This window comes from Cryptotermes secundus, unplaced genomic scaffold (assembly GCF_002891405.2).
Source record: "Cryptotermes secundus unplaced genomic scaffold, Csec_1.0 scaffold428, whole genome shotgun sequence".
Classification (NCBI taxonomy): domain Eukaryota; kingdom Metazoa; phylum Arthropoda; class Insecta; order Blattodea; family Kalotermitidae; genus Cryptotermes; species Cryptotermes secundus.
The window spans coordinates 1,041,953-1,062,960 of NW_019720711.1; the positions used below are offsets into that span (position 1 = coordinate 1,041,953).

Genomic DNA, 21,008 nt, shown 5'->3' on the forward strand with positions numbered 1-21,008 from the left:
ATAGGAGAATCCTAGCTAAGTGTAAGCTAGGATGGTTGCGTTAACGCCTTACAGCGTAACCAGTGGAGGCAAGGAGGGGTACCTGCACACCCCCGTCGGCGCGACGTTACCAGGAGTACCAGTTTACGACATAACTAGTGGAGGCGAGGAAGGATACCTCCACGGCCCCTCCATGCGGAGTTACAGTGGTGACAGAGGCGGGCTGACTCCACGCCCCCCTGTACCACGGCATTACAGCGGCGGCAGCAGCGGGAGGGATACCTCCATGCCCCCCTACGCCGCTAGGGCATTACATAGCATAATGCTACCGCGATGACTACTTTCGTTATAAGGGTGTAATACTTTTGGGTCCCATAAAGGGATTTCTGGATAAGCTGAATAAATTTCAGCTGTTCTTGAAAAAAAAAATTTGTCATGTGGCTCGTCTGATTATAAACAAGCAAAGGCGAAGATGAATAGCAAAGTTCGATTCACTGTAAGGAAACGTCCAGATGTGCATAGAAGGCGTTTCGTACGTAATGGATCGATTCTTGTGCGGTGAGGGGGGTGTGTGGGTGTAGCAATGCAATTTGCGCCTGACTGTTTCACCCTCACCTTCTAGCCAGCCTCTAGTGACCACGGTAGCCTCGTGAATTGTCTCCGCCAGAGCCCCCTTTCACTCCAGGAGACAGACGTGCTCAAACTCAAGCTCGTAATCAGTTGCCTAGCAACAGGAGTGTATGAAGACGTAGAGACAATCAGTGCAAAACGGCCAGGGTCTCAGAACTACTCCTTCCGCCTTGCCTTCTTCTCTGAAGAAAGCTCCCCCACAACGGCAGCATATACAGAATGTTTCACGACTTTAGGGCACAACTGCAGGAGGTGATTTCCTAGGTCTTTGTGATCAAAAAAGTTCATATAAAGATGTGTCCGATTTTGGACGGTTACGGAGTTATGACCGTTTTAAACTCAGAATAGAAGGTAACGATTACTGACAAACGGAACGAAATAATAAACCAGCATAATACATAATACATTTAAAATATGAATGTAAAATTAACTTCGTGAAATTACCTTTAATTTGAATTGAGTGGTGCTTAAAGCTGATTTTCTAAAATGCCACCGCCGGACGCAACACAGGCTGCCGCTCGGTTGTGAACCGTGCCGGACATACCAACCCACCCCGCTTTAGGTGCCTCTCAAACGTCAAGATAACGAGAACGCTCTGTCTGTAGCTGGCTAAAAATAGCGACCCGTCAGATGATAGACGCGGTTTACACGAGGGCGTGTACGGAAATGACAAAACGGTCATAACTCCGTAACCGTCCAAAATCGGACACATGTTTATATGAACTTTTTTGATCACAAAGACCTAGGAAATCACCTCCTGCAGTTGTGCCCTAAAGTCGTGAAACATTCTGTATATGCTGCCGTTGTGGGGGAGCTTTCTTCAGAGAAGAAGGCAAGGCGGAANGAAGCTCAACTCTCACATTCTGTAATTTCAATTATTAATATTAATACACTCTGAATAAAGTTCGCTTAGTGGGGGGTGGCGTCCAACTGGGTCCACTCGGCAAGACGGCCACTGGTTGGCCTAGTGTAGCCTGCCCCGGGTGATTATGATGATGGAGAATTTAGTGGAATGAAGGTTGGCAGGAATAACCTAAGTACTCGGAGAAACCTCCCCCAGCGCCACTTTGTCCACCACAAATCCCACTTGACCAGACCCGGGATCGAACCCGGGCCGCCGCTGTGGGAAGCCAGCGACTAACCGCTTGAGCTATGGCGCGGCCCATATAGCATATTACTGAAAACTCTTGCTTTTGCACTATGCGCAAGCCGTCTGACAGTACAAGCCCTGCAAAGCAGATCATGCCTATCTTCCTATCTTGCGATGTAGGCTATGCTGTAACTGCTGCTTAGACACTTGAAAGGTCGTAAGCTTGACGGATGCCAAAATTTGTATCTCATATTTTTTACATGTTTCTAAGCTTTCTCCTACTCTTATGCTGCGAACATATTCGTTCTCATGATTTTGTATGACTTCTGCTTGTTGCCCGCACAATTTTCTACATAATCGTATACATACGGAGGGTTAAAAGCCGTGTGCAAATCGCTGACCGATATACATTTGGAAAATTTCTGATGGTGCTGAGAACCTTATTTTTAGGCGCTGCAAATTTAAGAGGTAGGTGTCTCCCGCTAATTCTCAGGCGGAGCAAGCGTAAGTCATTACTGATTTAATCGGTGTTTTAAGGAAGGTTAATTTAATGTTGACGTCTAAAGGTTCCCTTCTGAATATGGATTAGATTGTAACTGCTAACTTGTCCTGGCTATAACATTTCGGCACTGGAACTGTAGAAAGTATATCTTCCATTATTGTTGTATTCTGTTCTTGCCTTGGAAACATACTTGTTTTTCGGAGCCGTTACTGAGCAGTGGCTGTTATATACAGGGTGGGCCAGACTCAATTAGGCAGTTTTTGATTAGATGTTATTTTTATTGATAAATGTTAACAATTGCAATGGTTACAAAAAGGGAATCGCACACACATAAGTCATCGATTTTCAAGTCAACCTGGGCACCAACTAAGTCAACACAGGCTTGCAAAGGCAAAGCAACATTTTCACACTCCTTTCTACACATATTCACCGGAACTTTATTGAACTCTTGAACAATCACCTCACGCAGATATTTCACACTGTCAATGGGATTAGCGTACACCTTGTCTTTGAGGTAACCCCAAAGGAAAAAGTCTGGTGGGGTGATGTCGGGTGGTCGAGCTGGCCACTCCACAGGCCCTCGACGGCCAATCCAGCGTTGAGAAAAACTTGATGCAAGAACGCCCGAACAATATTGGCGAAGTGTGGTGGGGCCCCATCTTGCTGCCACCACAGTTCATCAAAGTAGACTTCGATTTCTGAGGAGATGATGCCAGTTCCGCAGCAACACGTGCTTGTGTGTCAGCAGTTCGGACAGTTCTCGGCTGACCAGGATGCTTGGGATTCAAAACACTGGCAGTTTCATCAAACTGCTTGTTTATTCGGACGATTGTGTCCCTGTGGACTGCTGGTGGTCCAAACTCTTCCAACATCCTGCGCTGGACTTCTGATACCTGAGAAAAGGCGCACACATTTTACACGCTGCTCGATAGACAACCGTCTACCGGCCATGACGTTTCCTCGATGCGCACTAAGTAGGCAGAGTATTGACCGTATTGACCTCGTTCACAGCATACCGTATGATGCTGCCATCTATCGACAACAAAAGGTACTTTCCCATTATCCCGTGTGTTGTTGGATTGGTTAGTTATTAATGATCAAAAACTGCCTAATTGAGTCTGGCCCACCCTGCAGTTGCTACCAACGCGTCTACAAGCCACAATATATTTATGAGTATATCCGCCGTCGTTTTAAGTTGTCATCATCGTTCTGGGTGTAAATTACTATGTCCCTAATCCCTTTGTTGCTTCTGCATATTAATAAACACGCGAATTATAAATTCGTTGCCTGTAACAGATTAATAGATCACAAACAATTTAGAAATTTTAAGGGTATTCTAACTTGCTCCCAGTCCACCAGAGGGAATAAACGTTAACCATTTTAATTCATCATAATAAAGGGATTATTACATGTATTTTAAAAGTGTTTGTTTCTTAGTCTCTTTGCTTTTTATCTCTGTGGGTTGATTAACAATTGTTAAATTATGTTCTAACCCAGCGAGCAGATATTTGCTTATACCACCGTAAATAGTTTTCTCACTTCCCTCCTGTGTTTTCGCATCTCTGATTCAACCCAACGGTCAATTTTCACGTTTCTGTTGTGTACTAATTTCGCACTCAAATGGTACAAATTAAGCTTTCAAAACGTTCCCACCAAGTGAGCACGAAACAGTGTGTACAAAATTCCAGTATTCTGAAAGCTTTGATATGTTTCCTTCTCTATGACATTGTGGCATGGTGTTCAGGCCGCCAGAATGCTTCTCACTTACTTTCTAGCTTCCCATAATATACCAAAACTGTATTTAAAATCATAGAGGCTAATTGAAAGTTTTCCCTGTGCTTAACTAATTAAACACTATTCCATGAAGGCGGATGGGGAAGTGGTTGTATAGATCTACATTTTCTTGACCTCGACACTAGTTAGAGGTGAGTGGTCAACTTCACGCCCCAGCCGCTTTACCCCCGGGGAAAGAGCCCCCCGTACCCTTTGGATAGGAAGTTGGGTGGACGTCAGACCCAGTCTGAAAAATTTGGAGAACGGAAAATACTTAACCTTACCGGGACTAGATCTCCGATCCCTCGATCGTCCAGCCCGTAGCCAGTCGCTATATCGACTACGCTTACCCGGCTCCTAGGTATATATTTTTTTTTTCCTTTGACGCTACAGCCTTAATTTGGGTCTTGACCTACCTCCATGAAACACTCTGTTTCACTTCGGTTTATTAGATCTTAGACATTCGGTAGGGCCCCTTGGGCGGGTGATCAGCTCGTTGCAACGCCTCTACCTGTACACAAACACAGAAAAACACACACACAAACACTAAACATCAATGCCCTGAGTGCGATTCGAACCCACGAACTCGGCTTCTCGGTATAATATAAGAGATATTTTATTGATTATTCGGAAAGGGAAAATAACCATGTACATAATCCCTTTAACAATTTGATTAATCAACTGTTTAAAAGGAATTTACTACGTTCCTCGCAATTCTCTTCACCTCACATTTCCAGCCAATGAATTAGTCCTACCTTCAGTTTAAATTTGTTTCTATTGACCTGACTAGAGTGAACCCAGGAACAGTTAACAGTCGACTAATTACATACAATCAATACTAATTTCAGCGAAACTATGTCATGAAATTTACACTTTGGCCAGTGTATCTTCACAGTTGCAGTGGAGAGAGTACAGTAACGCTCCGCCTACACGTAGATCGAGAAGGCGGAAACATTACGCTAGATGTAAACAATTTGCTACGTTGCCACATCATGTCTGTTTTGTAAACGTGGGAATACACGGGCGAGCCGCGGCTGTAACGCGGCATTACAAGTGATGCGCGGAGTGATTTGGTGCACCTCGAACAAGCGACGCGCACGCAACGAACCATCTGAAAGGTGCGCGAAAGCCGCGAGCACCTCAGTTCCATTCTGTCTTCGCCGTCCACACGACCATGGAAGACGAAGAAGCGTCACTTTTTTTGTTCTTTTTATAATAATAATTTTCTCCGGGATTCCACAATACAGGGAATGATTTGTATGCCTCTATGAGCCCCAAAATATTTTCTTCTCACCACTCCATGTTTGAAGCGTGCGCGCTTCACGAGACAAATGGCAACCGAACCCGGCCACACTGCGGCAACGAATCCCTTTGTGTTCGTCAGAAAAGCCGACAGGAACCGGATCGCTGCGCGGCATATGAGGCGTGCACTGCGCGTGTTCAAAGTCACGTACACACGAGCGAATAAGTCGCGAATCCCGTTCGATTTATGTTGCATTACAGCAGCGGCGCGCTCGTGTATTCCCACCTTAACATAAACACTCCGGAACCTGGATAGGTCAGTCAGTGTAGTCCTATAGCAGAGTGTTCATGTTTTTACAGACCCGTTGCCTATCAATTGACTTCCGCTTGTTCGTTGCTATTCCGGATTTTTAGGCAGTGTTTATTTTTCCTTTGCATAGAAACGGCACATATGTCGTAAGTAGGTAACGCCCATCCCTTTACATATTCATTCATAGTAATGTAACTATCGCCGGTCACGGTAGCCGAGCGGTCTAAGGCATGTACTGCCTTCGCTCGCTTGGAAACCGGGACCGTGGGTTCGAATCTGTTTCCTGTGAGGTACGAACTGAGTTCTTATATATTATTCTTATACACTGCCGGTCACGGTAGCCGAGCGGTCTAAGGCATGTACTGTCTTCGTTCGCTTGGAAACCGGGATCGTGGGTTCGGATCTGTTTCCTGTGAGGTACGAACTGAGTTCTTATATATTATTCTTATATACTGCCGGTCACGGTAGCCGAGCGGTCTAAGGCATGTACTGTCTTCGCTCGTTCGGAAGCCGGGATCGTGGGTTCGAATCCCACTCAGGGCATGGATGTTTAGTTTGTGTGTGTGCGTTTTTCTGTGTTTGTGTATAGGTAGAGGCCTTGCGACGAGCTGATCACCCGCCCAAGTAGTCCTACCGAATGTGTAAGATCGAGAAAACCCGAAGTGAACGGAGAAGTTCATGGAGCCAAGTTCAGCTCCACCGGGGCTGTAGTGCCAAGGAAAAAAAAAATGTAACTATCATGTCTGTTTTCTCTTTCCTTTCGTCGATGTAACAGCGGATGCCCAAACTTAACTCCGTACTCTTCCAATATAAGCAATAGCTAATGTTCTGGAAGCTATGTGCAAGTATTTGATAGCTCTGGGATGTAATTCCAATCTTGATTCCCAGTATTTCTTAATTTGAGTGTTGTTCCTTCTTCATAAAGTGTTAGATACTAGCATTGTGACATGACACCCGAAAGCCGGAATAGTCAAATGAAAATAGAAGTTAATTGCTAGGCAACAGCTCGGTAAACATATTCCCGCGGCAACGAATACGCAAGCAACAATCGATTATGTAAGATTTGAGGCTTTCACGGCGGTGACTATGAAGAAAGCAGTCTTCTGGGATTTGGCACCGTGTATATGTGGTGTTAACGGACGTTTCGGAGGAACGTATCGAAAGAGGCGATACGTTCCTCCGAAACGTCGGTTAACAGCACATATACACGGTGCCAAATCCCAGAAGACTGCTTTCTTCAACAATCGATTAACTTCCGTTGTTATGCAACGGTGCTGTAAACACGCCTTTCCAACAACAGAGAGGTTTTGTTTTCTGTGTGATCCGTGCAAAGCGGTTATAAACAAGAGTTCAGGTGAGAAGTATTCAGTCGAGTTTCGAGATACCAGCGTGCCGGGATATGAGTTTGGGAGCAGAGGAATTGAATTGAATCGAGTCTTTGGAATTGGCAGTTGTAGAATATTGACAAGAGAAAATTAGGCTGTGAATAGATTTTAAGTGACAATGAGAATGTTATGAAATCCGTTGCCAGGATACGACTAGTGTGTGCGTAACGGTGAACTGTAAAGTGTGTAGATCAGCAATAGTGCTGTAATTTCATGTAGTTTCGAGTACTGTGTATAAGGTATCAATAAATCTAGTCATCTAATGCAGAACCCGTCTATATGTCACCACCATTCCCTACACGTGACAATGTTGTGATGTTGACAAGGAAAAGAAGAATAAGCTAGGCGAATAATTTTTAATGTTTTGATTGTCAAAATATTTCTTTACATACGTATTCATTTCAGTGCCATTCATTATATTGTCTGTTAGAAATGGAACATGTATAGATAATATTATTCAAAACAGACATCAGTATTCAGGGCGCAGATAGCCTTGATATCGGCCATATGGAAGAGATAAGATTCATGATCGTAGTATATAAGGCCTACATAAAGAGACCTCTATGTTAAGACCAGTAATAAAATATTAAAACTTTCCTTTTGGCTTAAAGAAATGCAGTAAATTCAACTATACATAATCTGCCTTCATCCTTCGAAATCCTGAATACAGATTAACCCCCTTTCTAATACGTAAATCGAGATATATGTTTATGTATTCATGGTGGAATTCCGTTCTGACATGTTCAGGAAGTCCGTGTTTTTTTGTCCCCAGGCAGGCAGATATCGAAGAAGTTAGAAAAGAAAGCGGGGGAGAAAAATTCAGGGCAGGTCCTCGGGCTATTACAGTAAATATCTCTTGAAGGAAAAATAAATGACTGGACAAGTGAAAGGATCTTAGTAGAAAAGTTGTAGGAAAGATGTACGTGGGGAAAAAATTGAGAACTATAAGGAATTTTAAAAAAGTTCGATTTCGTTCCATATCTTGAACAAGTGACAGCAGAAGTCATGTTCAAAGTAGAAAATGTGGCGACGAGAGGTAGAATTCTGGGTTTCCAGCAAAGTTGTCTAACCCGCTCTCAGTCTCAAGTCTACAAGGGAAAAGGTTGCGAGTAGGTTTTAAAATATGATTGGAGCTACGACACGGACTGACGATGTGTTCGTGTGGGGGGACAGGAGGTGCACGTGTTTGCATTACAAGTAACGTGTATTGCTGACAGCTTTCAACCTTACAAGCAACAGACACGCTTCTCAGGTTGACAGCACCAACAACCATACACATATGTCACGTCGCTGCTAAGGATTCGACAGTCTCCAGTCTTGAGGCCGCGAAATGTTTCTTCCAGATATTAAAATATACAGGACACCGAGAGAATTTCATAATTTGACTAGATACAATTATAACTCACTTTACATACTTCACTTATTAAATTATGAATGTGATCCGTGCTTCAAGATGTATATTTCGATAAAATATATTAAGATAGATTGGTGACGTTCCCACCTCATGACTCAAGATACGCGGGTTCAAACCCGGCGGAGGTCGTGGAGTTCTTAAGGGCGGAAAAATTCAGGGAACAAGTCCTCTGACTTTAAGCCATGGGTCCCGTGTCGTAGATTTACGGTACGTAAAAGATCCTCATGTCTCTAGGAGACCATCTGGTAGATGGGGGAAATATCAGGTACCGAGGGCCGACCTCGTTGGCTGAAAGGGGCTGATAGCACGCACCAGTACCGGTAGGGTATTGCGACAGTAGAAATTAAAGGGGGGCGCACAATGGACAAATAACTGGTCTAAGTGCATGAAGAAACCCACCCCCTCTAATAATAATAAATATATGAAGAGAGATTGGTGACCGGTAATACAAGATCCTTATTGTCCAGAACTGTTAGAACAGCGTCTTCCTGCGTTTCTTTGTATAGGGTATGGAAAGCTTTCGATGGACCAGTTCCTCATTCAAGAATAACCACCGGATATATATAACTAACTAGTGCTAGCGGATTTTATTTGTGTAAATAAAATTCCAAGTATTAATACGCTTCATTCATATTTTTAGCCAATATTCTGTATACTTTTCCAGTTTCCCGTAACTGTTCTTTCTCTCCCTTATTGTCACTCTCGACTTAATTATTTGGTGAAAATTACGAATCATGCAGTTCCTAACTACATAATTGTTCTAATCCCCTGTCATGTGACCGTGTCATAGCCCAGGCGATTATTCGCTTGCTTCCCACAGCTGCGGCCCGAGTTCGATCCAAGGTCAGGTTATGTGGGAATTTTGGTGGACAAAGTGGTGCTGGGGCAGGGTTTCTCCGAGTACTTCGATTTCCCCTGCCATTTCTCATTTTACCAACTGATCATCATCTATCTGGTGCAATGAGCCAAATAATTAGAGCTTCATTTTAAATGTTTTCAAAGCCTGATCATCATTGTTGAGTAGATAGCACTCTTGTTTCGGATTTAGCAAGTCCCGGGTTCAAATTTTGACTCGGCCATCGAATAACCTGTGTGAGGCATATTCGTTACTTTCTTTGCTTCTTCAGGAAAGTGTGAGCGCGCTACGTGAAATTAGTCAGCGACTATTACACTACACATTCCTTCTCATTAATTATNTAGACCAAAGCATAAGCTGCGTTCTCTTCTGTGGTTGAACAGGTGTTAAGTCTCAGTCCAGATCTGTTCTCTGTCGGCGGATGCAGACCNTTACGAATCATGCAGTTCCTAACTACATAATTGTTCTAATCCCCTGTCATGTGACCGTGTCATAGCCCAGGCGATTATTCGCTTGCTTCCCACAGCTGCGGCCCGAGTTCGATCCAAGGTCAGGTTATGTGGGAATTTTGGTGGACAAAGTGGTGCTGGGGCAGGGTTTCTCCGAGTACTTCGATTTCCCCTGCCATTTCTCATTTTACCAACTGATCATCATCTATCTGGTGCAATGAGCCAAATAATTAGAGCTTCATTTTAAATGTTTTCAAAGCCTGATCATCATTGTTGAGTAGATAGCACTCTTGTTTCGGATTTAGCAAGTCCCGGGTTCAAATTTTGACTCGGCCATCGAATAACCTGTGTGAGGCATATTCGTTACTTTCTTTGCTTCTTCAGGAAAGTGTGAGCGCGCTACGTGAAATTAGTCAGCGACTATTACACTACACATTCCTTCTCATTAATTATTCATTAAACGTCCTGCCATTGAACTATGTATAGTCTCAGTTACCGAGACCCCAGTAAACTAAACCATAAACTTATGTTTTCATTGCCATAGAGATTTACGATCTGAACAATTTTGACTCCATATTATTACTAAGAAGAATATTTAATTTCGGTTAATTCAAAACGTCTTATACATGACGCATAAACTTAGGTAAGACTTATTCTTCTCACAATGACATCGCTTTGAAACCTACATTATTCTTAATATAATAAATATATGTGCTACTAAACTAATACATATCTCTAATGTTCTGTCTTACATGCAACTCTTTAAAAATAGGTTTAAAATTTAGTACATTTATACAATGCGTCTTTTAAACCTATTTAAAAACCGCATTGCCCCCTACACATTTCGACCGTCACTAGTAATCATCAGGTGATTGAAACTGTTCTGTGGCCACACCATGGCTCAAGCGGTTAGTCGCTGGCTTCCCATCGCGGCGGCCCGGGTTCGATCCAGGGTCTAGTCAAATGGGATTTGTGGTGGACAAAGTGATGCTGGGGCGGGTTTTCTCCGAATACTTCGATTTCCCTTGCCAATCTTCATTCCACCAAATTCTCCATCATCATAATTACCCAAGGCAGGCTACAATAGGCCAATCAGTGGCCGCCGTGCCGAGTGGACCCAGTTGGACTCCACACCCCCACTAAGCGAATTAAAAAACAAAGACTGTTCTTTGGATACTGCTGTGTTTGGGTTTTCTTCTAATGTAAGATATGTACTTCTACTACACATTTGTATTTCCCGTGGTGTTGAGTGTCTTCTCTTGCCGCGTTGTGTTTAGACCACGAATGTTATGAAACTGTAACACATTTTCCTGTTGTTTACTTGCAGGCTCTGAGTTTAAAGGGGTATAAAGTAAGACAAACCTTGAAATATGAGAAAAAGTTTGAGCGTAAAAATTAAAGTAAAGGTATCCCTGTAACAGGCCGTGGAGGCCCATAGCGTTGTGAGATGTTGAGGTTCCTACATTTTCTAGACAATCGGCACATAGATGTCGGTAAGGTTCTCAGCCCTACGCGCCCGCAGCCCTTTACACCCAAGAACATTCCAAGAATATTCCTGGTATTCATTTCTGTTAGGGGCTGATTCGTCCCCAGGGCCATAGTGCGGCTGGAAGAATTAGGTCAATTGAAAAAATCCTATGACCTCATTGGGAATTAAACCCGCCACCTTCCGGCTTGTAGCATAGTGCCTCAACCTACCGCGTAGATCTACATAAAATACACTGCATGCCATTTTAGTTTCCAGTCTGCAATTCGGAGAGGAGAATGGAAGAGAATAACATTCTTACATCCGAAAGTTCTGGAAAAAACTGACTTTTTTTTTTTAATATTTCACATCAACCACAAAATATTGAAAAATATGATAACAAAGAACGTATTTTCTTCATCTTAAGGAGAAGGTAAATATGGGATTGAAGTATTTTTACTGGTCTGTTTCGGAAATTACAGACAAGACTCTTCAATTTGCAACATTAGTCATATACTTCTTAAAAAATATGCCCATATAAAAATATAAAGAGGGAAAAGTATTACGTCGTTAAACAGATGTTAAGAAAATATACCATTTTAAAGAAAAATCATCTTACTAATAGTAAGTCGCTACGGTTTTATGAAATTATTAGACTTATTTTCACTGCTAAAATAAGAATTTTCCTTTCCGAACAAAGACTAGCCTCTCACTTCGTACCTCCCTACGCAATATTTATATCGAAATCATCTCTTGTTCTGTTATTCCCCCGTAAAATTTCAACGTTCTCGTCCTATTCAAATTATGTCGATCCTTCTGTTGTTGAAGCAAGCCCTTCTAAATTTTCATTACAAAATACGTATGTCATAATTTCCATGTGATTGCTACTGCACTTTTGACTCCTGCAATGGGAGCATCCTCCCCCCCCCCAGTCCATATTATTGTTTTTACAACTCACAAAAGTGAGGTGACTTCGATCTCTCTCCGTCCCATATATAGTCTCTCAAATTGGATTAGTGTTGCAGAAACTAGAGCATCTCTTTCAAAATTAACAGAAATTGCATGGTAAAGTAATGGCCCATGAGAATGACTGAAATTATTATTGTAGCGTTTAGACCCGATGCTGAGTAACGGTCACGAAACGACACCCGTTTCCTCTTCAGCAGTATCTTAATAAACGGTGTTACTCAACCAGTTCCTGGATAAAAGCTCGGTAAACACATTCCCGCGGCAATGGACACAAAAGCAACAATAGAAGAACAGTGTTTTCTATGTGGGCCATGCCGAGAATTTATAACCAGGACAGTTGGACCATGAGTTGAGTTGGGTTTTGTACGGAAGGTTGTGAAGATATGACCTGAGAGCGTGAAGCTGAAGAAACTCCACTGTTAAAACTGCAAGGGAACGGCTGATGAAGATATAGCAGGCGGGAAAAAGGCTTAGCGGGTGCTATGATGATTTGTGGATTGTGGAAATTAACCGTGGGGCTGTAAAAGCTTGTAGTTCTGAGTCCTGTATGTAAGTGTTAAAAAAATCCATTCTCCAATCGAAACCCCGCCTATAATCAAACACATATTAAATCGTGACTTCTGGTCTCAGAGGTTACTGGATTGAACACTGGAATGGGTCTTGGCTGAAATATCACCACACTACGAAAATGGAACAAAGAATGCAACAAGCGATGAATGACTATTGGCCGAGATAAAAGCCGGCTACCAGGAGTTCGTGTCCAGGATGGACTGCTAGCCAGAGAAACTGGAGACCGTAGCAGCAGGACGCCCCTAATGCAAAGGCGGCGATAAAAACTGTCAAAGCACTGAAGAAGCGGCATGGAGAGAAGCCGTTACAGATGGTAAGACAACAAAGCGACAATGAAAGAAGAGCTAAGAAAGCAGATAGGGACAGAATATAATACAGTTCATTGCTTTCTTCAATGGTAAACACTCGACTGCATAATTGGTACTATTACTGCATACAATGTATATGAAGGCTGCAACAGAAATCTGTCGTGTGCTATTTTAACTGACCTAATCCTTCCAGCTGCGCTATGGCCCTGGGGTCGACTCAGCCTCTAACAGAAATGAGTACCAGGAATATTCTTTGGGGTAAAGGGCGGCGGGCGTGTAGGGCTGACAACCTTGCCGCCATCTATGAGCTGATTATCTAGAAAATGTGGGAACCTCATTTTAATGTAGGCTGATTCAAAACGTTTTCATACAAGGGCTGAAGAAAACCATTGAAATCATCAACCTTACTGCGCAAGCGTAGAATGCTGATGGAATCTTCGGTGCACCAAAGAGATGAGAGAATTGTGTGAGGAGCCTAAAGCGGTGACCTTGTACGAGCCGGTTCAGCTCGAAACACGAGGTCGGGGTTGTAGCTCCTGTTGACGATACTTCTCAATTTCTTTTATTTCTTCATGCAAAGACTGAGAACTCTTCCATTCAAAAGGTCCGATCACTTTTCAGAAAAATTATTCACAAAATCTCTTCAATGGATATGGCTGAACTCGAACTGAATTGTAATGGTCATAAGAAGGAAAAAATAATATCAATTACCCATATATATGACGCATTCATGTCTCTGGAAATTCACAAACAAAATATTTGTGAGTTTTAATGTTTGATGCCAACTTTCCTTACCTTATGATGACAGATAGTCACTCGTCGTTGTCATGTTCATGTATTCGTGTCTCTATTAACTTTTGAATCAAACAACGGATTCCTAAGAAATATGGTTTGAATGTAATTCCACCAGAAGCCACCGCGGTAGTAGAAGTTAATTCATTACTAACTTGACTCTGTGGATTGGAGAGATGGGACTGACAGTGTTCCTGAGATTCTGTATCGTTGTAAACTATCGTAATGTATATATATTCTTCGTTTCCTTTTATGTACATTATATACCCACATGAAAACATATTGTAATAATGTTGTATTTTAGCGTCCTGTTGCACTGATTCGTATCCATAATGTGTATATATTAAGCATCTTTTAGTGCATACAATCTCACCCATCACTTCACACTACATGTTTCGGCATCATTCTGCTATCCTCAGGTGTAGTAATTACGTTAAACCATTGCACTGCCTGCCTTCAAGTGTCCATGTACAAAATGATATAAAATGTGTGTTCATCCTTGTTCAATAATAAATTTATATATTAAAACATGCTAAGATCTATCATCTTACTTGTCGCATATCAAACTCGTGTGTAATGCTATTCATCCGCTATGGGAGTCGTTCTTCTTATGTTTTGGTTGTGTATATACTGTGTCTTATGAAGTGTCTTTCTTATGTGGCTGCGTGTGTTGTACTGCTGTTGAACAAAACGAACACTCATTTTATATCATTTAACAGAAGTGAGTACCAGGAATTAATTAAATAATTTTCCTGGGGAGTAAAGTGCGGCCGGCGCGTAAGGCTGACAACCTTACCGCCATCTTTGAGCCGATTGTCAAGGTAATGTGGGACCCTTAACGTCTCACAACCCTATGAGCCTTCACGGCCTGTTACAGGGATAGCTTTACTTTTTTTACTTTTACTTTATAAATGGACACTTGATGGCAAGCAGTGCAATGGTTCAACGTGATTAATACACCTGAGGATGGCAGAATGATGCCGAAACATGTAGTGTGAAGTGATGAGTGAGATTGTATGCACTAAAAGACGGTTAATGTATGCACATTATGGATACTGTAACACTTAAAATGTCCGTCTCGAGCTATTGACGGATTTGAACGTCTTCAGCTCGTCTAAATACTCGTACAAGGAAAAGTGTTTTCTATAATGTCATCTGTCTATATATATATGGAGGTGGCCCTCGCTAGCACCACGACGGTAGGGAAAAATGTATTCATATTCGGTATTTAAGAGTTCATTCATCATAGGTCGGTTCTTAGCGAATATGAACAGCCTAACTCCTTTAAGTAGGTTTCCTTTAAATGAACCTTAGAAAGTAAAATGGTGACTTTTCGAAAATGGCTGCAACGAGTTTCATTCAATGCTTAGTCATTTACGTACTCCATGTCTCTAAATGAAACTGCTAGGAGATATCTTCGATAAAGTAACGGTGCACGCACTAAGGACACTAACGCGAAATGTCTACTTTGTCTTAGCTGCCTCTACCAATCGGACGGTTTCCATTGTTGTTCGGCATTCATTATGTAACAATTGTGTGCCGAGAAAGGCTCGATTTCTTTTCCTAGGTAATGTAGCTAAAGCCAACTGCATATGAGATAAAGAGATAGTGTGTGCAATATCTTTGCACCGGTCGGTCCGGTAAATTGCTGCTGGTCCTCGACAGCACAGTAATTTTTGTTTCCGAGTCCTGCGGAGCTCATGACCATATTTTTCTGTCTCACGACTCTGTGAGTCGCGCAACTACACCTGTTTCAAGTTCCTCTTTTATGGAGTATAAATAGGAACACTTCGGTTGGACGAATCTGCATTATACTTTAACCTTGACGATAGTACAGAGATACAGGTGCGTGGATAGATTTATGGACTAGACGATGGATATTTATGCGCTTAGTTAGCTAATTAGCTAGACTGCTGGCTGCTTAGACAGCAATATATATATAATTAATGTAATTAGTCAGTCAATTAGTGTGAGGGGCATATGAACAGTTACGGTTGGATGAATCAATTGCCGTTGAGTTGATAGGTAGACGGGCTGTCACTTAACCAGTTAATTAGTTAGTCAGATGGTTTGTTAGATAAACAGAGTGGCATTTATTTTCTTAGTTAGGTGGCTAATCTGTTGGCTGGCTGGATATACAGTTAGACCATTAGTTAGTTAGTTGATTTAAGTAGGCGAGAGCATGCTTGTGACACGAGGCACAAAGCCTCCTAACGACTTGTGGCTGTAATTCCTTCCCTCTGAGAGATCTGGAGCTGTCTCAGTAGAAGGAGAGGGAAGACTTTACGTGTTTTTCTCACTCCAATAATTGCTCATCAATCTCTGTTATCCGGTCGCCATTGTTCCAACGTGCACTCCAGTTCTGGCAAACTCAATGCCTTAAAGTGGAAGTGACAAAGAGTTTTGCAGCAAGTCGACTCAAGTGATAATGTGGATGATTATTTCGTGGCAGGCATCCGTTTCGAATCTAGGTGTGGATATCGACTCTCCTGTCTAAGGGTTTCAGCAACTATCAACAGCCTCCCAAACCAATCGCCCTGATAGTAAATTAAAGTATGCCACGACCGCCTCTTTCCATATCTTTTTATAATCCGTTACTTAGCATCACCCAGTTTCTCAATCTGAGTTTTTGACTGTGCTGTAAATGAACAGCGAAAAGTAACAGCTTTATCCTACAGGGAAAGTGTGCAGAATTGCAGGCTTAAAATTCAAAAAGAAAACTAGAAAATGTGTCGTCAGGTTCTCAGGTTTGAGTCCCTTCGGGATCACATCACTATTACGTGTATTATTATTATTATTATTATTATTATTATTATTATTATTATTATTATTATTATTATTATTATTATTATTATTATTATTATTATTATTATTATTATTATTATTATTATTATTATTATTATTATTATTATTATTATTATTATTATTATTATTATTATTATTATTATTATTATGGCTCTAGAGCCCTTTGATGGGCCTTGGCCGCTTTTTCAGTTTCTTGATCCTATACGCTGACTGTAAGACTCCTTGAACGGGGCATCAGCCCGTCGCAAGGCATCTACCTACACATATAACAACACAAACCCAGAATAAATACACACACACCACATCCATACCTTGAGTGGGATTCGAACCGACGATCCCATTGTTCAAGCGAGCGAAGATATTTCACGTCCTAGAAAGAGCGCCCACTATGTTCGGCATGGAGATCGCGTTACACCTGACATATCCCATTATCTCATTTCCCATTCTTTCTATGAATCAAGTTTCTGCAGTATATTGTCATAAAACTTTACTTACAAAGGTGGTTTACACGAAATATTCGAAAAGTTGACGATGTTTCTTATATTGTTTTTGCACCAATAAATTTTCCGTCCAAATATCGACGTATCACGCACAGCCTGAACCACTCGCGAAAGAGGCTTAAGGTTCGCCCTTCTGTGAGGGTGTGACAGACTTAGTTACTCAACAACTCGCACGCTACGGACGTGTATACTCGGAAACGGAAGTAACAGTGTCAGCCCCACTCTCAGTTCAGTGATTGACAGTGTGCAACATACAGTATTGTTGCGTGTAGATCCGTTCCTAGGTAACGATCGCAAGCAAACAGGTTCCCACGTAGAGTCAACACGCAAGAAAGGAGTAATTGTAGGAAATTGTGTTTTCTGTGGTCCGCCTTGCGACCGTTGCTGCGTAACGGCTCGGTAAATACGCCTCTACAACAAGAGAAGAACTATGCTTTCTATGTGTTCCGTGACGAATGGTTATAAATAGGACAAGTTAGAGCTATGTTCAGTTGTGGGATGTGTGGCAGACGGTAAGGGACTAAGGTGACAGTGTTAAAATCCTTTTTCAGGAAAAGTCTAGTGAAGATACTGCAGGCTGGAAAAGAGTTAACGTGTAGCGATTTGCCAAGTGTAGAAATCAGCGACAGCGTAGTTACGACCTATAAGTAGTCAACAAATCCAATTATCCTAAACCCCGTCTATAGTCACTCATACTTTGTGACGGTATGTTTAGTACTTGCATAATGCCTGCCATATGATCGGAATAAAAGAACATTCCTTTCTGTTCTACCCATTCCACCCAATTACTATACTTCTTTTCATACTGTTTTCCATTCCTTCATTATCTTCCTTCCTCTCTATTCTTCTTTCTCCTTTTCTTTATCCATTGAGCTCTATTTCTTCCTTTTATTCTCCGTTATTCCTCTCCTCTCTATACTTCTTTCTCTCAGACTCATTCTTTCCTTCCCTTCTTTTGAGATTTGTGCCTTATTTCGCCTTTTCTCTGTTTTTTAAATGCTTCTGCCCCCATATATTTTTTTCTGTCTCCATTTTTCCCTAATCTCGCTCCTTCTTCTTTATTTCCAGTATTTCTTTCTTGATCTCTTTTTTTTCCTTTCTGCCTCTTTCTTTCGTTTTTCAATTCCTCTTTTGGTCTTAATTGTTTATTCACTTCTTTCCAGTATCTCATTCCATTCACTTATTTCCGCCCTTTTTCAATTGTTTTCTTTCCTCCTGTTTCCCCTCGTACTTCCTTCGTTCCTTTGTGTTTTTTATTTCAATACTGCTTCCTTCCTTCCTCACTTGCAGTGCTCTCTGTTGCTTTCTGTCCTACCTTGTGTAATTTCCGGCCAGGGATCACAGACTCGTCTTCCCACCTCCTTCACACAGCGTGCGCCTTCTCTTCCAAAGTTGTGACAAGGAAGTTAATACATAAAGACAAGGGTGCCACATGAGTGCGAAACTAATTTCACGGTTCTATCCCCGACGAAGGCAATATTTACCTATCTTGGCACAGAAGTATTCACTATTTCAGTTGATCTTCTACAGCCACATCAATAGCACAGGTTACACTACAGCCTGTTCCAGAAAAATACTCTTACTCTATGTGAAGAACACTTCTAACAGTTTGATTTAAAATTATTACTCCATTTGGCTGGGAGAAAATTAATTATTTTCGGCCCCATCACTCAAGTATAATTTCTATTGAGAATTTGTAAGTAAATACCGGTAAAAACTCCAAATTTTTAGGTCCATAACTCACATTCTGCGATTTACTTGTAGTACCTGAAACATATTGTTTGAGAAACCGTATTGTCAGGTGGTTTAGTGACTTTATGCGTGGTTTTGGAGAGGTGAATTAGATGTTCACCAGGCGGAACTACACTTAGTTATAACACAAACTTACTGTAACTATAACACTTCGTAACTAATGAACAATGAGCAGAGATGTCTCAGTCGGTATAGCGATAGGCTACTGGCTGGACGGCAAAAGTTCTGCTTCCGTCTGAGTCGACAAATTGTTCTCGTGTCCACAACGTCCAGACCAGCTCTGAAGCCCCTCCGGCCTCTTAGCCATCGGGTACCTGGGCTCTGTCCCCTGGGCTGAAGCTGCAGGAGCGTGAATCTAAACACTTGCCTCCGGGGTGTATCTTCATCCCTATATACGTCTTCGTGACGTGGTACTTAATTACTTAAACACAGGGGCAACTTACTTACACAGATCCTTACTTTAGACACAATCTTCAGCAGTTCATGTCTTCATGTTCGAATAAATTCCCAAAAATACATGAGACATATTCATGTAATTTTACACTTTGTTGAGAGTGCATTTTTAACGTGTCCCTCTCTTTATCTTCCCTTCTTATTCCGTCTTTCTTTTCATTTTTACGTTATTCCTTTTCTTACCTATTGTTTATTTCCTTTCTATATCTTTCCTTTCATTCTTCCTTTCTTTTTTATTTTCTTTTACTCTGGGTATCTTGCTTGTTCTTTGGCTCTTCGTTCCTGTGAGAAAGTTGGCCTCCTTTAAAACAGACACACATTCTTCTCTTATATGGCACCCATGGTTAGGTCTCTTGACATAAAACATTGTGACTGTTAACACATTGCCACGCAACGGCTCGATAAACACCCCGCGATACGCGCACGCAACAATAGAACGAATGTTGTAGCTCGTTGATGGACAACAGTCAGAGCGCCAATGAGCTCGCTGGGTAGGAATCACGTGATTTTTGTTTTAATGTGGTCCGCGCAATGTCCAGTGCTATACAAGAGAACTGTAAACTGTAAGGTGTTTTCTATGCATGGTCCGTGCCTAAGATTTATAGGGGACAACAACGTCGTTTGCGAATAGTCGCAGCTGAGAAGCCGTGAGTCAAGGACACGAAGTCGTCATGGAAAAGAGTGTAGAGCGCCGTGTAATGCAGTACAGTGCAGTGTAGTTTAGAGTTAATTGCAAGGACGCGCCAAACCGGGCGCCCAACGGCCTCAGCTTTGCCTCCGAACTGGTTACTCCAGGTAAGACGCAGAGCAACTGCAATATCAGCAGCCAACCCCGAGACACCAGAATGTGAGACCATAAGGACCAACTGAGACAGCGGTCAAAAGAAGCGACGTCAATAGTGAGTGACGTGGCTGCTCTCCTAACGTCACTCCAGCAGAATATGACGGACCTGAGCAAGGCAAAAACAGAACAAGATTGTTTTGCCCTGATTATGAAAGCAGTTATAGGCTCATCAGAACACACGGACTTACTTTCGGTGTGTGTGCGCACTTCTTGAACATGTCAAAACGCCTGATCCAAGCCGAGATAACCGCAAACCCGTGCTGCACGTCAGAATTGCGGGCAGGACTCGACACCAGGGGCCGGCCACAACGCATCCGGACTTGAGCAGCTCTTACACTCAGAGGTCTGCTAGCGTCAGTGAAGTCGTGGCTCGGCAAGCTTATTTATTACAGGCTTTGAATCTGAAATGTGTACTCCTAGATATGTACTGCATAAATCTTAATATATGTTTTATTGCTACCTCTTTCAGATGCGGCCCTGTGACATCAGTCGCTTCTGCTCTCCTGGTCGGCAAACGGCGTGCCATAAATCTGCCTTGGTGAGGCGCGGGCCACTTCGTATCTCAGCTTAAGAGGAAAATGGCTACCAGAAATTGAATGCACCGTGGCTGCCGTCAGTCCACCTTTTATCACAGCGTTATCTTAGGTCAGTTACGCTTCATTTATGTACTTTTTCATTCTTTGCTTCTTTCCTGTTTTCTTTTTGTTTTCCTTCTTTTGTATTTATCTATAATATTATTAGTTAAGATTCGAATTTTCTACTCAACGTCTTCCTTTTACTATCAGGAGCACATGCTGCTTTCTATACAGGAACTGAGACTACAATATCTGTGTACCGGCATAAACTAAAGCAGAAACGCAAGTCTGCAGCGGATGTTCCTGTTACCATGTTTCTATGAATAGGTAACTTGAACCGTAATT

The 21,008-nt window shown here is 42.1% G+C and overlaps 1 protein-coding gene across 3 annotated transcripts in view; it reads left to right on the forward strand.

The window, feature by feature from the left end:
* LOC111871835 (neuroligin-4, X-linked) overlaps window positions 1–21,008 on the forward strand; it is a 756,550-nt gene that overhangs the window by 439,951 nt on the left and 295,591 nt on the right. For all 3 annotated transcript variants that reach the window (XM_033754434.1, XM_023865206.2, XM_033754432.1), the window contains exon 2: window positions 20,558–20,733. The gene's annotated coding sequence lies outside the window, so the exon portion shown is untranslated. The remainder of the gene's footprint in view (window positions 1–20,557; window positions 20,734–21,008) is intronic.